We start from the raw sequence: 22501 nt of genomic DNA on the forward strand, positions 1-22501 counted from the left end.
TGAGCTTTGCCGCATTTTATGACTTTTCTTGCCACAGCTGTTAAGTGAAACACTGCAGTTGATAAATTACTAAGGGTTGTTAAGGGAATTCGGCTTCCCCATCGACGTTGTTGGTCAGGTGGTCTCATTTTCTCTTTCAGTGAATTTCTCCTTAGTTCTAGGTGCTTCTCTTTTTGATGAGTTTCCATCTGTTGCTACTCGTCCTACCTTGAGGGGCTCTTTTCCGTGGCAGCCCCTCAAATATTGGAAGACTGCCCTAATGGCAGCCACCTTATCATTCATAGATAGATAGATAGATAGATAGGTAGGTAGGTTGGTAGGTAGGTAGGTAGGTAGGTAGATAGATAGATAGATAGATAGATAGATAGATAGATAGATAGATAGATAGATAGATAGATAGATAGATAGATAGATAGATAGATAGATAGATAGATAGATAGATGATAGAATTCTTTCTTGGCCAAGTGTGATTGGACACAGAAGGAATTTGTCTTTGGGGCATATGCTCTCAGTGTACATAAAAGAAAAGACACATTTGTCAAGAATCATAAGATACAACACTTAATGATAGTCATAGGGTACAAATAAGCCATCAAATCATACTAGGAAACAATATCAATATAAATTGTAAGGATACAAGCAACAAAGTTACAGTCATGCAGTCATAAGTGGAAGGAGATGGGTGATAGGAACGATGAGAAGACTAATAGTAATAGTAATGCAGACTTAGTGAATAGTTTGACAGTGTTGAGGGAATTATTTGTTTAGCAGAGTGATGGCGTTCGGGGGAAAAACTGTTCTTGTGTCTAGTGTGCAGTGCTCTGTAGCGTCGTTTTGAGGGTAGGAGTTGAAACAGTTTATGTCCAGGATGTGAGGGGTCTGTAAATATTTTCACGGCCCTCTTCTTGATTCGTGCAGTATACAGGTCCTCAATGGAAGGCAGGTTGGTAGCAATTATTTTTTCTGCAGTTCTAATTATCCTTTGAAGTCTGTGTCTTTCTTGCTGGGTTGCAGAACCGAACCAGACAGTTACAGAGGGGCAGATGACAGACTCAATAATTCCTCTGTAGAACTGGATCATGTCACTTCAGTAAGATAATTTTTGCAGCTGTGGATTGAACTGGGAAAAGCTTGCTCCTTTCTGAATTTCCTTCTTTGCTTGCAGATATCAATTTTCAACTCCTAACCTCAAAACGACGCTATAGAGCACTGCACAACAGAACAACGAGACACAAGAACAGTTTCTTCCCTGAACGCCATCACTCTGCTAAACAAATAATTCCCTCAACACTGTCAAACTATTTACTAAGTCTGCACTACTATTAATCTTCTCATCGTTCCCATCACCCATCTCCTCCCACTTATGACTGTAACTTTGTTGCTTGTATCCTTACGATTTATAATAATAATAATAACAGAGTTGGAAGGGACCTTGGAGGTCTTCTAGTCCAACCCCCTGCCCAGGCAGGAAACTCTACACCATTTCAGATAAATGGTTATCCAACATTTTCTTAAAAATTTCCAGTGTTGGAGCATTTACAACTTCTGCAGGCAAGTTGTTCCACTGATTAATTGTTCTAACTGTCAGGAAATTTCTCCTTAGTTCTAAGTTGCTTCTCTCCTTGATTAGTTTCCACCCATTGCTTCTTGTTCTACCCTCAGGTGCTTTGGAGAACAGCCCGACTCCCTTTTCTTTGTGGCAACCCCTGAGATACTGGAAGACTGCTATCATGTCTCCCCTAGTCCTTCTTTTCATTAAACTAGGCATACCCAGTTCCTGCAACTGTTCTTCATGTTTTAGCCTCCAGTCCCCTAATCATCTTTGTTGCTCTTCTCTTTCTAGAGTCTCAACATCTTTTTTACATAGTGGCGACCAAAACTGAATGCGATATTCCAAGTGTGGCCTTACCAAGACATTATAAAGTGGTATTAACACTTCACGTGATCTTGATTCTATCCCTGTTTATGCAGCCCAGAACTGTGTTGGCTTTTTTGGCAGCTGCTGCACACTGCTGGCTCATATCTAAATGGTTGTCCACTAGGACTCCAAGATCCCTCTCACAATTACTACTATTGAGCAAGATACCACATATACGGTACCTGTGCATTTTGTTTTTTTGGCCTAAATGTAGAACCTTACTTTTTTCACCGTTGAATTTCATTTTGTTAGATAGCGCCCAATGTTCTAGTCTGTCAAGATATTTCTGTATCTTGAGCCTATCTTCTGGAGTGTTGGCTATTCCTGCCAGCTTAGTGTCATCTGCAAATTTGATGAGTTCCCCATCTATCCCTTCGTCCAACTCATTGATGAAGATGTTGAAGAGTCCTGGACCTAAAACATAGCCTTGGGGTACTCCACTGCATACTTCCCTCCATGTGGATGTAGTTTTGTTGAGGACTACACGTTGAGTGCGGTTGGTCAGCCAGTTACGAATCCATCTGGTGGTGGTGCTGTCTAACCCACATTTTTCTACTTTATCTAGTAGTAGGTTATGGTCTACTTTATCAAATGCTTTACTGAAGTCCAAGTAAATTATATCAACAGCATTCCTCTGGTCCACTAATTCTGTCACTTTGTCAAAGAATGCAATAAGATTAGTCTGGCATGATCTGTTTTTGACAAACCCATGTTGGCTTTTGGTTATTACTTTGTTTGCTTCTAGGTGTTCGGTGATTCATTGTTTGATTATCTTTTCCAGAATCTTCCCTGGTATTGAGGTTAGGCTGATAGGTCTGTAGTTTCCTGGATCTGTTTTTTTCCCCCTTTTTTGAAGATGGGAACTACATCAGCTCTTTTCCAGTCCTCTGGCAGTTTCCCTGCGCTCCAGGATCTTTGAAAGATATAGTTCAGTGGTTCTGAGATTTCGTCTGCCAGTTCCTTCAGAACCTTGGGGTGTAATCCATCCGGTCCTGGTGATTTGAACTCCTCTAGGGTAGACAGATGTTCTCTTACCATTTTTCCCCCTATTTTAACTTGTGTTCCTAATCTGTTTTTTGCAGTGCTGTTTTTGATAGGTTGGATTGTTTTTTCCTTTTGTGTAAAGACAGATGCAAAAAATGAGTTAAGTAGATCTGCTTTCTCCCTGTTGCTTGTCACCTTCTTGCCACTTTCTCCCAGTAATGGGCCAATTGTTTCCTTGACTTTTTTCTTGTTTTTAACATGTTGGAAGAAGCTTTTTTTGTTATTTTTCACTTTTGTCGCTAGCCTTTGTTCATTGTGAGCCTTAGCTTTCCTCACTTCATCTTTACAGGCTCGGGCTATTTGCTGATATTCTGCCTTAGTTATTTGCCCCGCTTTCCACTTTTTATACTTGTCCTTTTTGTCTTTCAATTTGTCAGATAGTTCTTTATGCATCCATGCTGGTTTCTTTTGAGATCTATTATTTTTCTCCCTCATTGGCATTGTGCTAGACTGGGCTTTCATAATCTCACTTTTCAAAATTTCCCAAGCTTCTTGAGTTGTTTTCCCTTTGAGGATTCTCATCCATGGAATTCATCCATATTCATTTTGCTTCCCGATTGCTTATTTGTACCCTATGACTATCATTAAGTGTTGTATCTTATGATTCTTGATGAACGTATCTTTTCTTTTATGTACACTGAGAGCATATGCACCAAGACAAATTCCTTGTGTGTCCAATCACACTTGGCCAATAAAAAAATTCTATTATATTCTATTCTAATAGATACATAGGGAGAAACCACATTTCAAAAGAGACAATAAAAAATCTAAGAAAGAAATGGACCAGAACATATCTTTCCTGATATGACTGTGTTGTTTCTCTGTCCAATATAATATATGTGGGTATATGCATATCTATCTATCTATCTATCTATCTATCTATCTATCTATCTATCTATCTATCTATCTATCTATCTATCTATCTATCTTTACAGTAGTGGCCAAAATTGTGGAAACCTTTTGGGAAAAATGTATTTCTGAGGTTTGATGGCTAATAACACCACTTTTTTTTTGGACTTTCAAGATAATCTTATTCCACTGCTGGAATGCCTGGGAATAGCCCAGACCTTCACTCAATTGAAAATCTACGGAGCTGACTAAAGAAACTTGTTAGTCAGAAGCGATCCAGCAATAAAACCCAGTTAATAGAAGAAATCATTCAATCTTGGTTTCACATTAGAACAGCTGCAGAACTCAAAGGCTTGGTTCACTCCATGGGAAGACGTTGTAAGGCCATAATTCATGATAAAGGTTACCCAACTAAGTATTAACTGACATGGTGATAATTTTTGTATAACTTGTTTTTTCTATGTGTTTCACTTTTCTTCTTTATACTGTAACTGCTATTCTAATGGCAAATCCTTCATAAAAGTTATTGCATTACATTCTTGATTCAATTATCTTTCCATTGATATGTAATTTTATGGTAGTATTCCCCCCAAAAAACTGGTGTTATTAGCTAGTTTTAGAAAATACACTTTTCCCAAAAGGTTTCCACAATTTTGGCCACTACTATATGTAGTGCAGAGGTCTCCAAACTTGGCAACTTTTTTTAAATTTATTTTTGTCACAACATTATATACAAGCACATATAATGATAGAAAAACAATAGAACAGAACGATAGGCACCTTTTTGTGCACTTATGCACGCCCCTTATAGTCCTCTTAGGAATGGGGTGAGGTCAGTAGGACAGTTTTTGGTTAAAGCTTTTGGGAGTTTGAGAAGAGACCACAGAGTCAGGTAGTGTATTCCAAGCATTAACAACTCTGTTACAAAAGTCATATTTTCTGCAATCAAGATGGAAGCGGTTAACATTAATTTTGACTCTATTGTTTGCTCTTGTATTATTGCGATTGAAGCTGAAGTAGTCTTTAACAGGAAGGACATTGCAACAGATGATTCTGTGTTTTAAACTCAGGTCTTGTCGGAGTTGGTGTAGTTCTAGGTTTTCTAATCCCAGGATTTCCCGAATTCTGGGAGTTGAAGTCCGCCAGGTTTAAAGTTGCCAAGCTTGGAGACCCCTGGTGTAGTGTATATTTGGAGGTGGTGACCGTTTGAGAGTTTGTCTGCAACAAATTTCACTTTAATGTATGCTGATTAGTGTACATTCAAAGTGACAATGAAGTTTTTCTATTCTATTCTATTCATATTCCATAGCCAACACCCAGATAAGCAGGGAGTAGCCCCAGACAAACAACCAAGCAAAAAATAATACCCTAATTAAGGAACTAATCAGGAGAAAACCACATGTTGGCAGGTCAAGCTGCTGTATAAAAAGAGGGAGCAAACCCCATACTCCCTGAAACTGATGATGCTACCTAGTTGGGTTATGCAACATTGCAAGCAAACAAGTTCAGACATACCAGGGACACTACAGAAATAGAAACCCGAGATAAGTAAACCATTCACTGAGTGACCTTTCAAAGTTACCACTGCACTGAAAAAAGTGGTTCGTGCCAGGGTTTCACACTTACGACCGTTGCAGCATCCCCATTGGTCACGTGATCCAAATTCAGGTACTTAATGACCGAGGTGTAAGTATGACAAATTGCAATGTCCTGGGATCGTGCGATCACCTTTTGTAACCTTGTCACAAAAGTCGAAGGAGAAGCTAGATTCACTTAACGACCGTGTTCCTCACTTAACAACTGCCGCAGTTCGCTTAACAACGGTGGCGAGGAAGGTCATAAAATGGGGCAAAACTCACTGAACGACGGTCTCACTGAGCAACCATTGTGTTCGTAGGTTGAGGACTGCCTGTATTGAACTGCCTTTAGTTACAGGCTGTCTCAAATTACGCACTTGTAAAAGCAGGAATTGAAAGGAAACTGGAACACTATCGGGCTAATGTATTGAATGCAAATTAAATATTTTAAATGCTTATGATTGGGCATTTAGTATGCGTAACCTAGATACTAAATAAACCCCTTGTGGGTTCATTGCATAGATTAAACTATCAACTAACCAAACTGGATTGTACCACATGCTAAAACATGCTCACGTATTAGCATGTCCTTGTTAGGTCTTTACCTGATGTGATTATGATTCTGGAATCAACTGGTGGTCTCCCATCCACCAAATATTAATTATCTTCAGTTTTTAAGTATCAGCCAAAGTATAAATGTCCAGGTATAAATGATGAAAGAAGAGTTGCCATGAATCAAGTTCCCACCCCACCCCCCGTTTTGCACAGGTAGTCCTTGACTTCTGACCGTAGACTGTTCAAAGTTACAACGGCGCCAGAAAAAGTGACTTATACGACCGTTTATCACACTTATGACCTTTGTAGCATCCCCGTGATCAGGTGATCAAAATTCAGATGCCTGGCACCTGATTCAGACTTACGACCGTTTCGTGCGATCTCCTTTTGCGAGCCTTCGGACAAGCAAAGTCTATGGGGAAGCCCGATTCACTTTAACAACAGGGTTACTAACTGAACTGCAGTGATTCGCTTAACAACGGTGGCACGAAAGGTCGTAAAATGGGACAAAACTCAATTAACCAAATGTTTTATTTAACAACAAAAACTGTGGTCGTACGTCAAGGACTATCTGCATTTTGTTAGGGTACCACTTTTAATGTTGCACAGTTTAAAAAAAAAACAAACCCAACCAATTAATCACAATTAGTCAAGCCAATTCTCAGTTAAGCAACCTGCGTTTTGTGCCTTGTGCATGCTGTGAATGACAAGCCGGGCTTTGTGGTGTAATAATCACGCTACTGGCTGTATTCAACAAGCCATATTTTTTAATGGTTTATTTGTTTAAACTAGAACGTGTAACACCACCCAACTCCTAATTTATGAGTCTAGGCAGCGTAGAGAAGCAGTATAAACTGCCGCAAAATAATGTATAATATAAATAATATTATAAATAAATAATAAATAATAAAATAAATATAAATAATAAAATAAAATAATGTAAAATATGACTTCAGTAACAGAGTTGTTAATGCTTGGAATGCACTACCTGACTCTGTGGTCTCTTCCCAAAATCCCCGAAACATCAACCAAAAACTGTCTACCATCGACCTCACCCCATTCCTAAGAGGTCTGTAAGGGGCGTGCATAAGAGCACAAGCATGCCTACCGTTCCTGTCCTATTGTTTCCCTCTATTATATCCAATTAATATAGTTATTACATACTTATGCTTATATATATGCTTATATCGTATAGTTATTTCATGTTTATGCTTATATATACTGTGTGACAAAATTAATTAATTAATTAATTAATAAAATGTATTGTATACAGTGCAAGGGAGAGAGATAGGTCTGCCTGCCTGCCTCCCACTTCCTTCCTTCCTTCCTTCCTTCCTTCCTTCCTTCCTTCCTTCCTTCCTTCCTTCCTCCCACTTTTTCTTTTTTTCTCTTCCTTCCTTCCTTCCTTCCTCTTCTTTTTATTTTATTTTATTTTATTTATTTTGTCACAACATCATACAAAAAGATTATATAGTATATACACATATAAACATATATAGGAAGAAGAAAAGAAAAACAATAGGACAGGAACGGTAGGCACGTTTGTGCGCTTATGCACGCCCCTTATGGTCCTCTTAGGAATGGGGTGAGGTCAATAGTAGAAAGTTTTTGGTTAAAGCTTTTAGGATTATGGGAAGAGACCACAGAGTCAGGTAAAGTATTCCAAGCACTGATGATTCTGTTGCAGAAGTCATATTTTCTGCAATCTAGATTAAAGCGGTTTACATTAAGTTTAAATCTATTGGTTGCCCTTGTATTATTGCAATTAAAGCTGAAGTAGTCTTTGACAGGAAGGACATTACAATAGATGATTCTGTGAGTTAAACTTAGGTCTTGTCGAAGGCGACGGAGTTCCAAGTTTTCTAAGCCTAGGATTTCAAGTCTGGTGGGATAAGGTATTTTGTTGTTTTCAGAGGAATGGAGAACTCTTCTTGTAAAATATTTCTGGACACGTTCAATTGTATTGATGTCAGAGATGTGGTGAGGGTTCCAAACAGGTGAGCTGTATTCTAGAATTGGTCTAGCAAATGTTTTATATGCTCTGGTTAGTAGTGTGGTGTTTTGGAAAAGAAGCTACGCAGTTAGGTTTACAACTCTTAGAGCTTTTTGCTATGTAGTTGCAGTGGGCTTTGGCACTTAGATCATTTGACATGAAAACTCCAAGGTCTTTAACGGGATGGGGTCGTCTGTAAGGTAATGTCCATCTAGTATGTACTTAGTTTTAGGGTTCTTTTTCCTATATGTAAGACTGAGCATTTGCTGGTTGAAATTTGAGCTGCCAATTTTTAGACCAAGCAGTTAGATGGTCAAGGTCGTTTTGAATTATAGAAGTGTTATCTGTGGTGTTAAATAGTTTGACATCGTCAGCAAAGAGAACACAATTACTTGAGATATGGTCACAAAGATCATTAATGTATAGAATAAAGAGTGTTGGTCCAAGGACGCTGCCTTGAGGAACGCCACTCTTGACAGGAACAGGATTTGATAAAGCATTGCCAATTTTGACCACTTGTTGTCTGTTAGACAGAAAAGCAGATATCCATTTGTGGAGGGGTCCTGAGATGCCATAGGATGTTAGTTTAAGGAGAAGTTTATCGTGTACTACTGAGTCAAAAGCTTTGCAGAAGTCTATGTAGATTGCATCTATTGATTTGCCTTGATCTAGATTTGAAGTCCATATGTTTTTGCAGTGGAGAAGTTGTAAGTTACATGATAACTGTTTCCTGAAACCAAATTGTTTGTTGGAGAGTAGGTTGTTAGTTTCTAAGTGTGAGGTAATGGATTGGTTGATGATAGATTCCATGACTTTGCAGGTGACGCAGCAAAGGGAGATCGGTCTGTAGTTTTCGACTAAGCTGGGGTCTCCTTTTTTGAAGATGGGGATGACTGTGGCTAGTGACCAAAGTTTGGGAAGAGAACTGGTAGTGAAAGCTTTATCAAAGATAATACTTAGGGTTCAGCTATATTAATGGAAAGTTTTTTTAAGAAATATGCACATAGTCCATCAGGTCCAATAGAAAGCGATGGTTTTAAGTTGTGAAGAGCTTTACCAACATTGTCTTCTGTGAAATCTATATGAGTTAAATCATCATAGTCATTGCTGGTTCGTTTGTGGAATGTTGGATATGTGTTATCGGAGTTAACAAAAACTGAGCCAAAGAAAATGTTGAAGAGGTTTGCTTTGACTGTTTCCATTGCATTCTTTGTTGTTAGAATCTTTTAGTGGTGGGATGGATCTTGAGTCTTTAAGTTTATTGTTGACAAAATTATAAAAGGCACGATTAGAATTTGTGCGTAGAAGGTTCTCTTCTTGCTTGGTGTGGTAATTTGTGCATTCAGTTTTTATTTGGTTGCATATGTTTCTGTAGCGGTTTCTGAAGTTTGTAACATAGCCTTTTTTGTTTCTTTTCCAGAGGGATTTTTTTTTTGATTGAAGCTTTTTTATTGATATGGGTAGTTTGTTTTTCTTGGACATGGTAGTCGTTCGTGGTACATATAATTTAATGACTCTATTGATTTCAAGTAGGAAGACTCTATAGAGGTCATCAGCGGTTATGCAGGTTGCAAACAGATTTTGCCAGTTCAGAAATGAAAGATCGTTGTTTATAAGGTCGTAATTGGCTTTCTTGAAGTTGTAGTTGGGAGTTCTGTTGTTATGACGATTTAAGTATGGACGTATATTGAGACGAAAATTTTTTCCTTCCTTCCTTCCTCCCTTCCCCTTCCCTCCCTCCCTCCCCAGTGGTGGATTCAGCCAGTTCGCACCACTTTGGGAGAACCGGTGGTTAACTTACTGAGCAATTTGGTGAACTGGTTATTGGAAGGAATTAGGGCAGAGAACCAGTTGTTAAATTGCTTGAATCCTACCACTGTCTCTCCCCCTTCTTTCCTTCCTTTCCTCTCTTCTTTCTTTCTTTCCTTCCTTCCTTCCTTCCTTCCTTCCTTCCTTCCTTCCTTCCTTCCTTATTCTTCCTTCCTTTTCTTCCTCTTCTTCTTCTTTCCTTCCTTTGCTTCCTCTTTTTTCTTTCCTTCCTTCTTCTTCTTTCCTTCCTTACTTCCTCTCTCTCCCTCCCTCCCTCCCTCCCACTCTTTCTTTTTTTTTTTCTTTCTTTCCTTCTTTCTTTCTTTCTTTCTTTCCTTCCTTCCTTCCTTCCTTCCTTCCTTCCTTCCTTCCTTCCTTCCTTCCTTCCTTCCTTCCTTCCTTCCTTCCTTGATTTTTACCCCACCTTGATTACCTTATAAATAGCTCAAGGTGGCATCCATTTAATTATTTATTTTTATTTTTACTAATTTGCCATCACACCTTTACTATTTTCGCAAATAACATATCCAACACATCTTCCTCCTCCTATTGTCGCCCGCAACAACAACAACAACAACAACCCTGTGAGGTAGGTTGGGCTGAGAGGGAATGATTGGCCCAAAGTCACCCAGCTGTCTTTCATGCCTTTAGCAAGACTAGAACTCACAGCCTCCTTGGTGATTGGCTCGGTCACCCAATTGTGGTGTGTTTTGTTTTGTTTTGTTGTGGGCTCATTTGTGGTTGTAAGTCCAGAACTACCTGTATAAGAAAATGCAGCCTGTTGATTTCCGGGTGGTCTCCTATCCAAATAGTAATCAGGTCCAACTTTTCAGATTGACCAATGTCAGCTAGATGATCTTCATAACCAAGTTGAAATGATCTTGTGAAAACTCGCCAAATCAATTGGGCCCATCACTCTCTCATGCCCGCCAACATCACACGTTGTGGTTGTGAGGACAAATAAAAGAGAGAATGGTACATATGTTAAATCAAATACCAGAAGGAAAAGGAGGACTCAAGTCATTATTTTAATTGCAACTTGTTGCATAATGTGTATTAAAATGACACCTTTGGCTACCATGTGAAACCCTCATGATTGAAAACACTTTAATTGTTTAGGTGTGTAGATCGAGATTACAGATCTCCGGTTTACATCTCGACAAAAGTATGTTCCTCCTACACGTCACCCCACACACAAAAGGTTTTCCATTGTCGCTTTAAAAAGCGGTGAGTAAATTTACTCAGCTCTGCCTTAGACCTAGATCGAAACCCAGGCTTTTCAAACTTGGCCGCTTTAAGAGGAGTGGACTTCAATTCCCAGAATTCTCCAATCGAGGACTGCCTGTAAATGGAAAAAGGGGCAAGGGGCATTTGTATGTGTGTACCATCAAAATTATATATACCCGGTACATATAAGTACATTATATACATATAATACAGTGGTGGGATTCAGCCGGTTCGCACCTATTCGGGAGAACCGGTTGTTAACTTTCTAAGCAGTTCAGAGAACCGGTTTGTTGGAAGAAATCTTATTTTGTTTTTTTCCCACTTTCCAGGGCTAATCCTGTAAGGAAGGCCGGAAGGAAACATTCTGGTGGTATTTCTAGCCTCATCTTTATTGCCCTGCTTACAGAAACTGCCTCTCTGGCTAACCCTTAGTACATTGTAATAGCTACGACGAAGCGCTCATCAGCGTGAGCAATGTTAAGTTGGCCATGCCCACATGATCACATGACCACCGAGCCACGCCTACTCAGCTGGTCATTAGGGCAGAGAACCGGTTGTTAAATTATTTGAATCCCACCACTGATATAATACATATAATCCTTATATCCATATCCATATGTCCATCTACCGGTATCTTATCTGTCTGCCTGTCTGTCTGTCTAGAATAAAATAAGAATAAGAATAAGAAGAATAGAACAGAAAAGGAAAGGAAAATGGTAGGGACTTAACAGAGGCAGAAGAGATTAAGAAGAGGTGGCAAAATTACACAGAAGAACTATACAAGAACAATCTTAACGTGCCTGATAACCCCGATGGGGTGGTCACTGACCTTGAGCCAGACATCCTAGCATGTAAAATGGGCCTTAGGAAATCTGAGCAACAACAAAGCTATTGGAGGAGACAGTATTCCAGCTGAGCTATTCAAAATCTTAAAAGACGATGCAGTGAAAGTGCTACACTCAATTTGTCAGCAAATCTGGAAAACTCAGCAGCGGCCACAGGATTGGAAAAGGTCAGTTTGCATTCCAATTCCAAAGAAAGGCAATGCCAAAGAATGTTCAAGCTATTGCACCATTGCACTCATTTCACATGCTAGTAAGGTTATGCTTAAAATCCTACAAGCTAGGCTCCAGCAGTATGTGGATCGAGAACTACCAGAAGTACAGGCAGGATTTCGAAGAGGCAGAGGAACTAGAGATCAAATTGCCAACGTACGCTGGATCATGGAGAAAGCTAGGGAGTTCCGGAAAAACATCTACTTCTGCTTCATTGACTATGCTAAAGCCTTTGATTGTGTGGTTCACAAATTGTGGCAAGTTCTTAAAGAGATGGGCGTACCAGACCATCTTATCTGTCTCTTGAGAAACCTGTATGCGGGTCAAGAAGCAACAGTGAGAACTGGACACAGAACCACTGATTGGTTCAAAATTGGGAAAGGAGTCCGGCAAGGCTGTATACTATCGCCCTGCCTATTTAACTTATATGCAGAGCCATCATGAGAAAGGCGGGGCTGGATGAATTAAAAATTGGAATTAAGATTGCCAGGAGAAATATCAACAACCTCAGATATGCAGATGATACCACTCTAATGGCAAAAAGTGAAGAGGAACTAAAGAACTTTCTGATGCGGGTGAAGGAGGAGAGTGCAAAAGTTGGCTTAAAACTCAACATTAAGAAAACTAAGATCATGGCATCCAGCCCTCTCAATTCCTAGCAGATAGAAGGGGAAGAAATGGAGGTAGTGACTGATTTTATTTTCCTCGGCTCCAAGATCACCGCAGATGGGGACTGCAGCCAAGAAATTAAAAGACGCTTCCTCCTGGGGAGGAAAGCTATGGCAAATCTAGACTGTACTAAAAAGCAGAGACATCACCCTGCCAACAAAAGTGCGTATAGTCAAGGCTCTGGTTTTCCCAGTTGCAATGGATGGCTGTGAAAGTTGGACCATAAAGAAGGCTGAGGGCCAAAGAATGGAGGCCTTTGAACTCTGGTGCTGGAGAAGACTCCTGCAAGTCCCTTGGACTGCAAGGCCATCCAACCGGTCAGTCCTAGAGGAGATCAACCCTGACTGCTTTTTAGAAGGCCAGATCCTGAAGAGGAAACTCAAATACTTTGGCCACCAAATGAGAAGGAAGGATTCCCTGGAGAAGAGCCGAATGCTGGGAACGATGGAGGGCAAAAGAAGAAAGGGACGGCAGAGAACGAGGTGGCTAGATGGAGTCACTGAAGCAGTAGGCATGAGTTTAAATGGACTCCAGAGAATGGTGGAGGACAGGAAGGCCTGGAGGAAAGTTGTCCATGGGGTCGCGATGGGTCGGACACGACTTCGCAACTAACAACAACAACAAATCATATATAGATATATGTATAATATAAATACAATATAGATATAGATATAGATATAGAATAGAGTAGAATAGATAGATAGATAGATAGATAGATAGATAGATAGATAGATAGATAGATAGATAGATAGATACAATATAGATACAATATACTGGTAGATAGAATATATAGAAATATAATATAATATAATATAATATAATATAATATAATATAATATAATATAATATAATATAATATAATATAATATAATATAATATAATATAATATAATATAATATAATATAATATAACAACAGAGTTGGAAGGGACCTTGGAGGCCTTCTAGTCCAACCCCCTGCCCAGGCAGGAAACTCTACACCATTTCAGACAAATGGCTATCCAACATTTTCTTAAAAATTTCCAGTGTTGGAGCATTCACAACTTCTGCAGGCAAGTTGTTCCACTTATAGAAACATTATAGATATAGATGTTATAGGTACAGGTATATAGAAACATAGATGAACAATTGGTCACCTGGGTCCATAGACCTGTTTTCCAGCTGTGCTAATTGTTATAATCACTCCCCACATGCAACCCTTTGGTGACTAAAGTCAATTATCACCCTTTTGTTTCAGTCTCCGTGGGCTAAGAGGCCAATCCACTGCTGAATTATTTCCCAGGACATGAGTAGGCTTATTGCAGCAAAGCTATGAAGTCACTGCCAGAGCCTCCCAGGGGAACTGCTGCTGAGCGCGAAACGCCAGGCCTCTTGATAACCATCTGCGTTCAAATTCTTCGCGTCTCCTTTCTCCTACCTGCTTTACGCAAAGAGCCAGGGGCGCTAGTCTCCCCGGGGTCGGGAGACACTCTCTGCATCTGTTCCTTGTTTTTCTAGCTGCCTGATCGGGTATCCGGTTTATTTTAGATACTGTTGTGACCCAGGCCCAAGTAGGTAGTAATAAACTCAGTCCGGGGAAAAACAAACTTTATTCGAACAGCTGGGAATTACTTCATTCCCAGCATCGTTCAACTCAAAAGTGAAACAAATGCCTCCCAAATGCAAATTCCTCCGTTATCTCACAAACCTTAGTCCAATTAGGCAAACTGCCAAAGGCCCTTCCTGGCAAACGTCCAGAAGCCACAAAAACAAAGACCTACACGAAGCAGAAGATGAAGCAGAAGATGAAGCTACCAACGTTGTTTTCCGGCAAAGCCCAAACCCCATTGCTGGTCTTCTTTAAGCCTTATGGGAGGGACCAATCATCTCCTGGCCTTACTCCCGAGTTGTCCTCTTTGCTTGAGCTGCTCTTGCCTTCTGGCAGCTCTTCTCATGCGTGCATTAGGAACAGGCTCCTCCTGTTCCTCTGCCTCACTACTATCTGTCTCTGAAGGCTCTGGGAGTCCGCACCTCACTTCCCGATGGCCCTGGCCTCACTTCAGCCTCATCGCTGTCCAACTCTGTTGCCAGCTCCGTAGGCTGCTGACGAACCACAACAGATACCGTGATGGTGAACCTATGGGATGCGTGCCACGCAGGTGACACGCGGAGCCACCTCTGCGGACATCTCACCCAGGTCAGGCCCACTGCACATGCGTGCACACCTCACGTCTGCCAGCTGATTTTCAGGTCTCTGCCGCACATGTGGGAGATGCGCATGCATGTGTAGGGTGGGGGCGCCCCCCGCAGACTATTTTTGGTCCCAGGAGACTTCAGGGTTGCCTGCTAAGCCCAAAAAGGGGCGCGGGAAGGAAGTTGCATGTGCATGCACGGGGCAGAGCACAGGGGGGTTGCACGCGCATGCACAGGGGGGTAGGGTGCGTATTGCTTTATGGGTGTGGGCACATGCAGGAAGAAAAATGGTAGCTGAGGCTTCAAGGAGGACTGCTAGCCCCAAAACGGAGTGCAGAGGGGGTCATGCGCACATGTGCAGGCGGGTGGGGAGGGTGGGGGAGCATTGCATTATGGGTGTGGTCATGTGCACAAGGAAAAAAAGGCACCTGAGGAAAAAAAGGTTAGCCATCACTGTTTTAGATCAAGGGTCTCCAACCTTGGCCATTTTAAGACTTGTGGACTTCAACTCCCAGAATCCCTCAGCCAGCAAAGCAGGGGTCTCCAACCTTGGCAACTTTAAGACTTGTGGACTTCAACTCCCAGAATCCCTCAGCCAGCAAAGCAGGGGTCTCCAACCTTGGCCACTTTTAAGACTTGTGGACTTCAACTCCCAGAATCCCTCAGCCAGCAAAGCAGGGGTCTCCAACCTTGGCCACTTTAAGACTTGTGGACTTCAACTCCCAGAATCCCTCAGCCAGCAAAGCAGGGGTCTCCAACCTTGGCCACTTTAAGACTTGTGGACTTCAACTCCCAGAATCCCTCAGCCAGCAAAGCAGGGGTCTCGAACCTTGGCCACTTTGAAGACTTGTGGACTTCAACTCCCAGAATCCTCAGCCAGCAAAGCAGGGGTCTCCAACCTTGGCCACTTTAAGACTTGTGGACTTCAACTCCCAGAATCCTCAGCCAGCAAAGCAGGGGTCTCCAACCTTGGCCACTTTAAGACTTGTGGACTTCAACTCCCAGAATCCTCAGCCAGCAAAGCAGGGGTCTCCAACCTTGGCCACTTTAAGACTTGTGGACTTCAACTCCCAGAATCCTCAGCCAGCAAAGCAGGGTCTCCAACCTTGGCCACTTTAAGACTTGTGGACTTCAACTCCCAGAATCCTCAGCCAGCAAAGCAGGGTCTCCAACCTTGGCCACTTTAAGACTTGTGGACTTCAACTCCCAGAATCCTCAGCCAGCAAAGCAGGGGTCTCCAACCTTGGTCACTTTCAAGACTTGTGGACTTCAACTCCCAGAATCCCTCAGCCAGCAAAGCAGGGGTCTCCAACCTTGGCCACTTTAAGACTTGTGGACTTCAACTCCCAGAATCCTTCAGCCAGCAAAGCAGGGGGTCTCCAACCTTGGCCACTTTAAGACTTGTGGACTTCAACTCCCAGAATCCTCAGCCAGCAAAGCAGGGGTCTCCAACCTGGCCACTTTAAGACTTGTGGACTTCAACTCCCAGAATCCTCAGCCAGCAAAGCAGGGGTCTCCAACCTTGGCCACTTTAAGACTTGTGGACTTCAACTCCAGAATCCTCAGCCAGCAAAGCAGGGGTCTCCAACCTTGGCCACTTTAAGACTTGTGGACTTCAACTCCCAGAATCCTCAGCCAGCAAAGCAGGGGTCTCCAACCTTGGCCACTTTAAGACTTGTGGACTTAACTCCCAGAATCCCTCAGCCAGCAAAGCAGGGGTCTCCAACCTTGGCCACTTTAAGACTTGTGGACTTCAACTCCCAGAATCCCTCAGCCAGCAAAGCAGGGGTCTCCAACCTTGGCCACTTTAAGACTTGTGGACTTCAACTCCCAGAATCCCTCAGCCAGCAAAGCAGGGGTCTCCAACCTTGGCCACTTTTAAGACTTGTGGACTTCAACTCCCAGAATCCCTCAGCCAGCAAAGCAGGGGTCTCCAACCTTGGCCACTTTTAAGACTTGTGGACTTCAACTCCCAGAATCCCTCAGCCAGCAAAGCAGGGGTCTCCAACCTTGGCCACTTTAAGACTTGTGGACTTCAACTCCCAGAATCCCTCAGCCAGCAAGCAGGGGTCTCAACCTTGGCCACTTTAAGACTTGTGGATTTCAACTCCCAGAATCCCTCAGCCAGCAAAGCTGGCTGAGGAATTCTGGGAGTTGAAGTCCACAAGTCTTAAAGTGGCCAAGGTTGGAGACTCCTGTTTTAGATGACAAGAAAATCCCACAAGCATTAATTATGTTTTGTAATAGCCACGTGGCCCAGGCAAGATAAGTAAAGGTAGTCCTTGACTTGTGACCGCAATTGGGTCCGATGTTTCCGCTACTAAGCGAGACTGCCATTAGGGTCAGCTTTGCCCCAATTTTATAACCTTTCTTGCCACCGTTGTTAAGTGAATCCTTTTAGTTGTTAAGCTAGTCGCACGGTTGTTAAATGAATCCAGCTTCCCCCATGACTTTGCTCCTCAAAAAGTCACAAAAAGGAATCACGTGACCCCTCCCCCCAAAGGCACTGCAACAGTCATAAGTACATGTCAGTTGCCAAGCCTTCAAATTTTGATCATGTGACCAGGAGATGCTGGTTAAGTATGAAAAACAAATACAGGTAATCCTTGACTTATGACCACAACTGAACCCAAAATTTCTGTTGCTAAGTGAGATAAGTGAGCTTTGCCCCTTTTTACGGCCTTTCCTGCCACCGTTGTTAAGCAAATCAGCACAGTTCTTAAGTTAGACACACGGCCATTAAGTGGCTTCCACATCGCCTTTGCTTGTCCGAAGGTCACAAAAGGGGATCACGTGCCCCTCCCCCCAGGACACTGCGACCGTCATAAATGTGAGTCAGTTGCCAAGCATCTGAATTTTGATCACATGACCACGGGGGATGCTACGGCGGTCGTAAGTGTGAAAACCGATCCTAAGTCACTTTTTCCACTGCTGTTGTAACTTCTGTAAAGTAATAAATAAATAAATAAATAAAAAATAAAATAAATAAAAATAAATAAAGAATAAAGTAAAATAAATAAAAATAAATAAATAAGAATAAAGCAAAATAAATAAAAATAAATAAATAAGAATAAAGTAAAATAAATAAATTAAAGAATAAAGTAAAATAAATAAAAATAAATAAATAAGAATAAAGTAAAATAAATAAAAATAATTAAATAAGAATAAAGTAAATAAAGAATAAAGTAAAATAAATAAAAATAAAATAAAAATAAATAAATAAAATAAAAATAAAATAAATAAAAATAAATAAATAAGAATAAAGTAAAATAAATACAAATAAATAATAAAGTAAAATAAATTAAAGAATAAAGTAAAATAAATAAAGAATAAAGTAAAATAAATAAAATAAATAAATAAGAATAAAGTAAAATAAATACAAATAAATAAATAAGTATAAAGTAAAATAAATACAAATACATAAATAAGAATAAAGTAAAATAAATAAAAATAAATAAATAAGAATATAGTAAAACAAATAAAAATAAATAAATAAGAATAAAGTAAAATAAAAATAAATAAAATAAAATAAAATAAAATGAAATAAACAATAAAAGAAAACATAACACAATACTTTTACCCTCCTCTGGTTGTTTGATTTGCATGGCTTAACTGACTTTTCCATATTTCCCATTTATAACTGCCTCCTCAAATTCAAAAAGGAGGAGGAAACTGTGAAAGAAACAATGATAATTTGGGTGAAAAATTTTGGGTACAACATAGAATTGGAACGTTGGGAAAAATTAAGTGGGGGGGGAATTATAAAATGACAATGTCGGCCACCTACAAAGAAAATATTTACAAAATGTTCTATAGATGGCATTTACCACCACCCCTGGCGAGATTGGCCAAGATGTCTCCAAATAACCCACCAAACTGTTGGAAATTTAATCATCAACAAGGACAGGGGTGAAAATCCAGCAGGTTCTGACAAGTTCTGAAGAACCAGGAGCGGAAATTTTGAGCAGTTTGGAGAACCGGTAGCGGAAATTTTGAGTAGTTGGCAAATGCCACCTCTGGCTGGCCCCAGAGTGTGGTGGGAATGGGGATTTTGCAGTATCCTTCCCCTGGAGCGGGGTGGGAATGGAGATTTTGCAGTATCCTGCCCCTGCCACACCCACTGAGCCACGCCCACCGAGCCACACCACGCCCACCGAGCCACGTCCACAGAACCTGTAGTAAAAAAAAATTGGGTTTCACCACTGAACAAGGGACATACTACCACTTGTCCCAAAGCCAAGGATTTATTGGTTAAAAATTAAAAAGTGGTTGGAGGAAATTATTGAATTAAAAATTGACATGAAACTAGAGTTATTTCTTCTGGGTATTATAAAAGGAAAGATGAGTAAAGAAATTCCATACCTTATGCTACATATAATTATAGCAGCCGGAATATCATTTGCCCAAAATTGGAAACAACAACACGCTCCATCAAACACAAAGGATGCAGGAACTCAGTATGTCTATTTTAATGAAAAGAAGGACTAGGGGAGACATGATAGCAGTGCTCCAATATCTCAGGGGCTGCCCCAAAGAAGAGGGAGTCAAGCTATTCTCCAAAGTACCTGAAGGCAGGACAAGAAGCAATGGGTGGAAACTCATCAAGGAGAAAAGCAACTTAGAACTAAGGAGAAATTTCCTGACAGTTAGAACAATTAATCAGTGGAACAACTTGCCTGCAGAAGTTGTGAATGCTCCAGCACTGGAAATTTTTAAGAAAATGTTGGATAACCATCTGTCTGAGATGGTGTAGGGTTTCCTGCCTGGGCAGGGGTTGGACTAGAAGGCCTCCAAGGTCCCTTCCCACTCTGTTATTATGTTATGATTATAAAAGTGCTAGAATGTGCAGAAATGAACAAATTAATAATGGAATTAAAGGGCAGAGAGGAAACGGTATATTATGAGACATGGAATAGGTGGTATAACTGGCTGGAAAAGAAATCTAAAATCAATGTATAGTGATTGCTAAGAGAAGATAATAGAAGGAAAATATATATATTTAGAATAGAATAGAATAGAATATTTTATTGGCCAAGTGTGATTTGACACACAAGGAATTTGTCTTGGTGCATATGCTCTCAGTGTACATAAAAGAAAAGGTATGTTCAGAATAGAATAGAATAGAATAGAATAGAATAGAATAGAATAGAATTTTTTATTGGCCAAGTGTGATTGGACACACAAGGAATTTGTCTTGGTGCATATGCTCTCAGTGTACATAAAAGAAAAGGTATGTTCAGAATAGAATAGAATAGAATAGAATAGAATAGAATAGAATAGAATAGAATAGAATAGAATTTTTTATTGGCCAAGTGTGATTGGGCACACAAGGAATTTGTCTTGGTGCATATGCTCTCAGTGTACATAAAAGAAAAGGTATGTTCAGAATAGAATAGAATAGAATAGAATAGAATAGAATAGAATAGAATAGAATAGAATAGAATAGAATAGAATTTTTTATTGGCCAAGTGTGATTGGACACACAAGGAATTTGTCTTGGTGCATATACTCTCAGTGTACATAAAAGAAAAGATATCTTCATCAACACTTACAACACTTAATGATAGTCATAGGGTACAAATTTAACACTTAATAGAGTGTAGTAGTTATGTATATATTGTATATATTAGATAAATAAATAAATACTTAAGAAATATGAATGTATATGTAAGCAATAAGCCGAAGGTTATGATGAATTTAAGAAAAAAATTCCGATAACGGAAAGCTGTAAAAGTGTAACTGTGATTTTAAATGTGAAAAATGTTGAATAAAAATTATTTAATAAAATAAAATAATAAAATAAACAATAAAACAAAACAGAGCAAAATACTTTTGCCCTCCTTTGGTTGTCCGATTTGCATGGCTTAACTGACTTTTCCGTATTTCCCACTTGGTGCCTTCACAATCTGCCCTTGACACAATTGTAGCTCACACTACCAATAGACAAAACTTTGTCTACCAGAAAAGATAAAAAGAGCCTGAAGGGCACTTACATCACATAACTCTTAGCCGCTTTTTATCTGTTTTTAAAAAGCGGCTTGTGATTATCAGCCAAGCTCTAGGATTAGATTGGGGAGGAAAATGCAGAAGAATTTTGAAATATGTCACCAAGGACTGGGATGCAGCCTGTGATTATATACGGTAGGTAGACCTCAACTTACGACCGTGATGGAGCCTAAAATTTATGTTGTTTACTGAGAAACGTGTTAAGGGAGATTCCCCCCCCCATTTTACGACCTTTCCCGCCACAGTGGTTAAGTGAATCACTGCAGTTGTTAAATTAGTAACACGGTTGTTAAGGAAATCTGGCTACCTCATTGACTTTCCTTGTCAGAAGGTCGCAAAATGGGGGGGGGATCACGTGACCCCGGGACACTGCAACCGTCATAAATGTGAGTCAGTCATCAACCATCGAAATGTAAGTCACATGACCTTGGGAATCTTGCCATGGTCATGTGAAAAACGGTCAGAAGTCACTTTTGTCCGTGCCGTTGTGACTTCGAACGGTCACTAAGTGAACCATTGTAAGTTGAGGACTACCTGAATCGGCTTAGCTCCTCCTCTATTGCTAAAGACTTGGGAGTAGGGCTGGGCTAGGATTTGGGAGGAAAATGCAGGGGAATTTTGAAATTATGCCAACAAGGGGATATGCCGTCAAGGCAGAGGTGGTATTCAGCAGGTTCGGACCAGTTCTGGAGAACCCGTAGCGGAAATTTTGAGTAGTTCGGAGAACCGGCAAATACCGCCTCTTGCTGGCCCCGCCCCCATCTATTCTCTGCCTCCCGAGTCCCAGCTGATCAGGAGGAAATGGGGATTTTGCAGTAACCTTCCCTTGGAGTGGGGAGGGAATGGGGATTTTATAGTATCCTTCCCCTGCCACGCCCACCAAGCCACACCCACCAAGCCTTGCCACACCCACCAAGCCACACCCACAACTGCCCCAAGGATATGCAGGAGATTGGGCTGGCCTTCAAATCTGGCACCTACTGGCGATTTGTGACTTTCAACGGTTCGTTTAGTGACGAAAAACCATCCTACAGTAAGTCGCTTTTTTTCCAGGCTGTTCAACACTTCAAACAGTCACTGAAAGGAATGGTTGTAAATCCAGAACTCCCTACACAAGGCTGCATATCCTGGGACATCCGTGACTCGTGGTCACAGCTGCTGGTTGAATCTTAATAAATGCATAAATAAATAAATGCATGAATAAATAAATGCATAAATAAATGAATTCAAGATCACGTGAAGTGTTAATACCACTTTATAAGGCCTTGGTAAGGCCACACCTGGAATATTGCATTCAGTTTTGGTCGCCGTGATGTAAAAAAGATGTTGAGACTCTAGAAAGAGTGCAGAGAAGAGCAACAAAGATGATTAGGGGACTGGAGGCTAAAACATATGAAGAACGGTTGCAGAAACTGGGTATGTCTAGTTTAATGAAAAGAAGGACTAGGGGAGACATGATAGCAGTCTTCCAATATCTCAGTGGCTGCCCCAAAGAAGAGGGAGTCAAGCTATTCTCCAAAGCACCTGAGGGTAGAACAAGAAGCAATGGGTGGAAACTAATCAAGGAGAGAAGCAACTTAGAACTAAGAAGTTTCCTGACAGAACAATTAATAAGTAGAACAACTTGCC

This window comes from Ahaetulla prasina, chromosome 1 (genome assembly GCF_028640845.1).
Source record: "Ahaetulla prasina isolate Xishuangbanna chromosome 1, ASM2864084v1, whole genome shotgun sequence".
In the NCBI taxonomy this organism is placed as follows: Eukaryota; Metazoa; Chordata; class Lepidosauria; order Squamata; family Colubridae; genus Ahaetulla; species Ahaetulla prasina.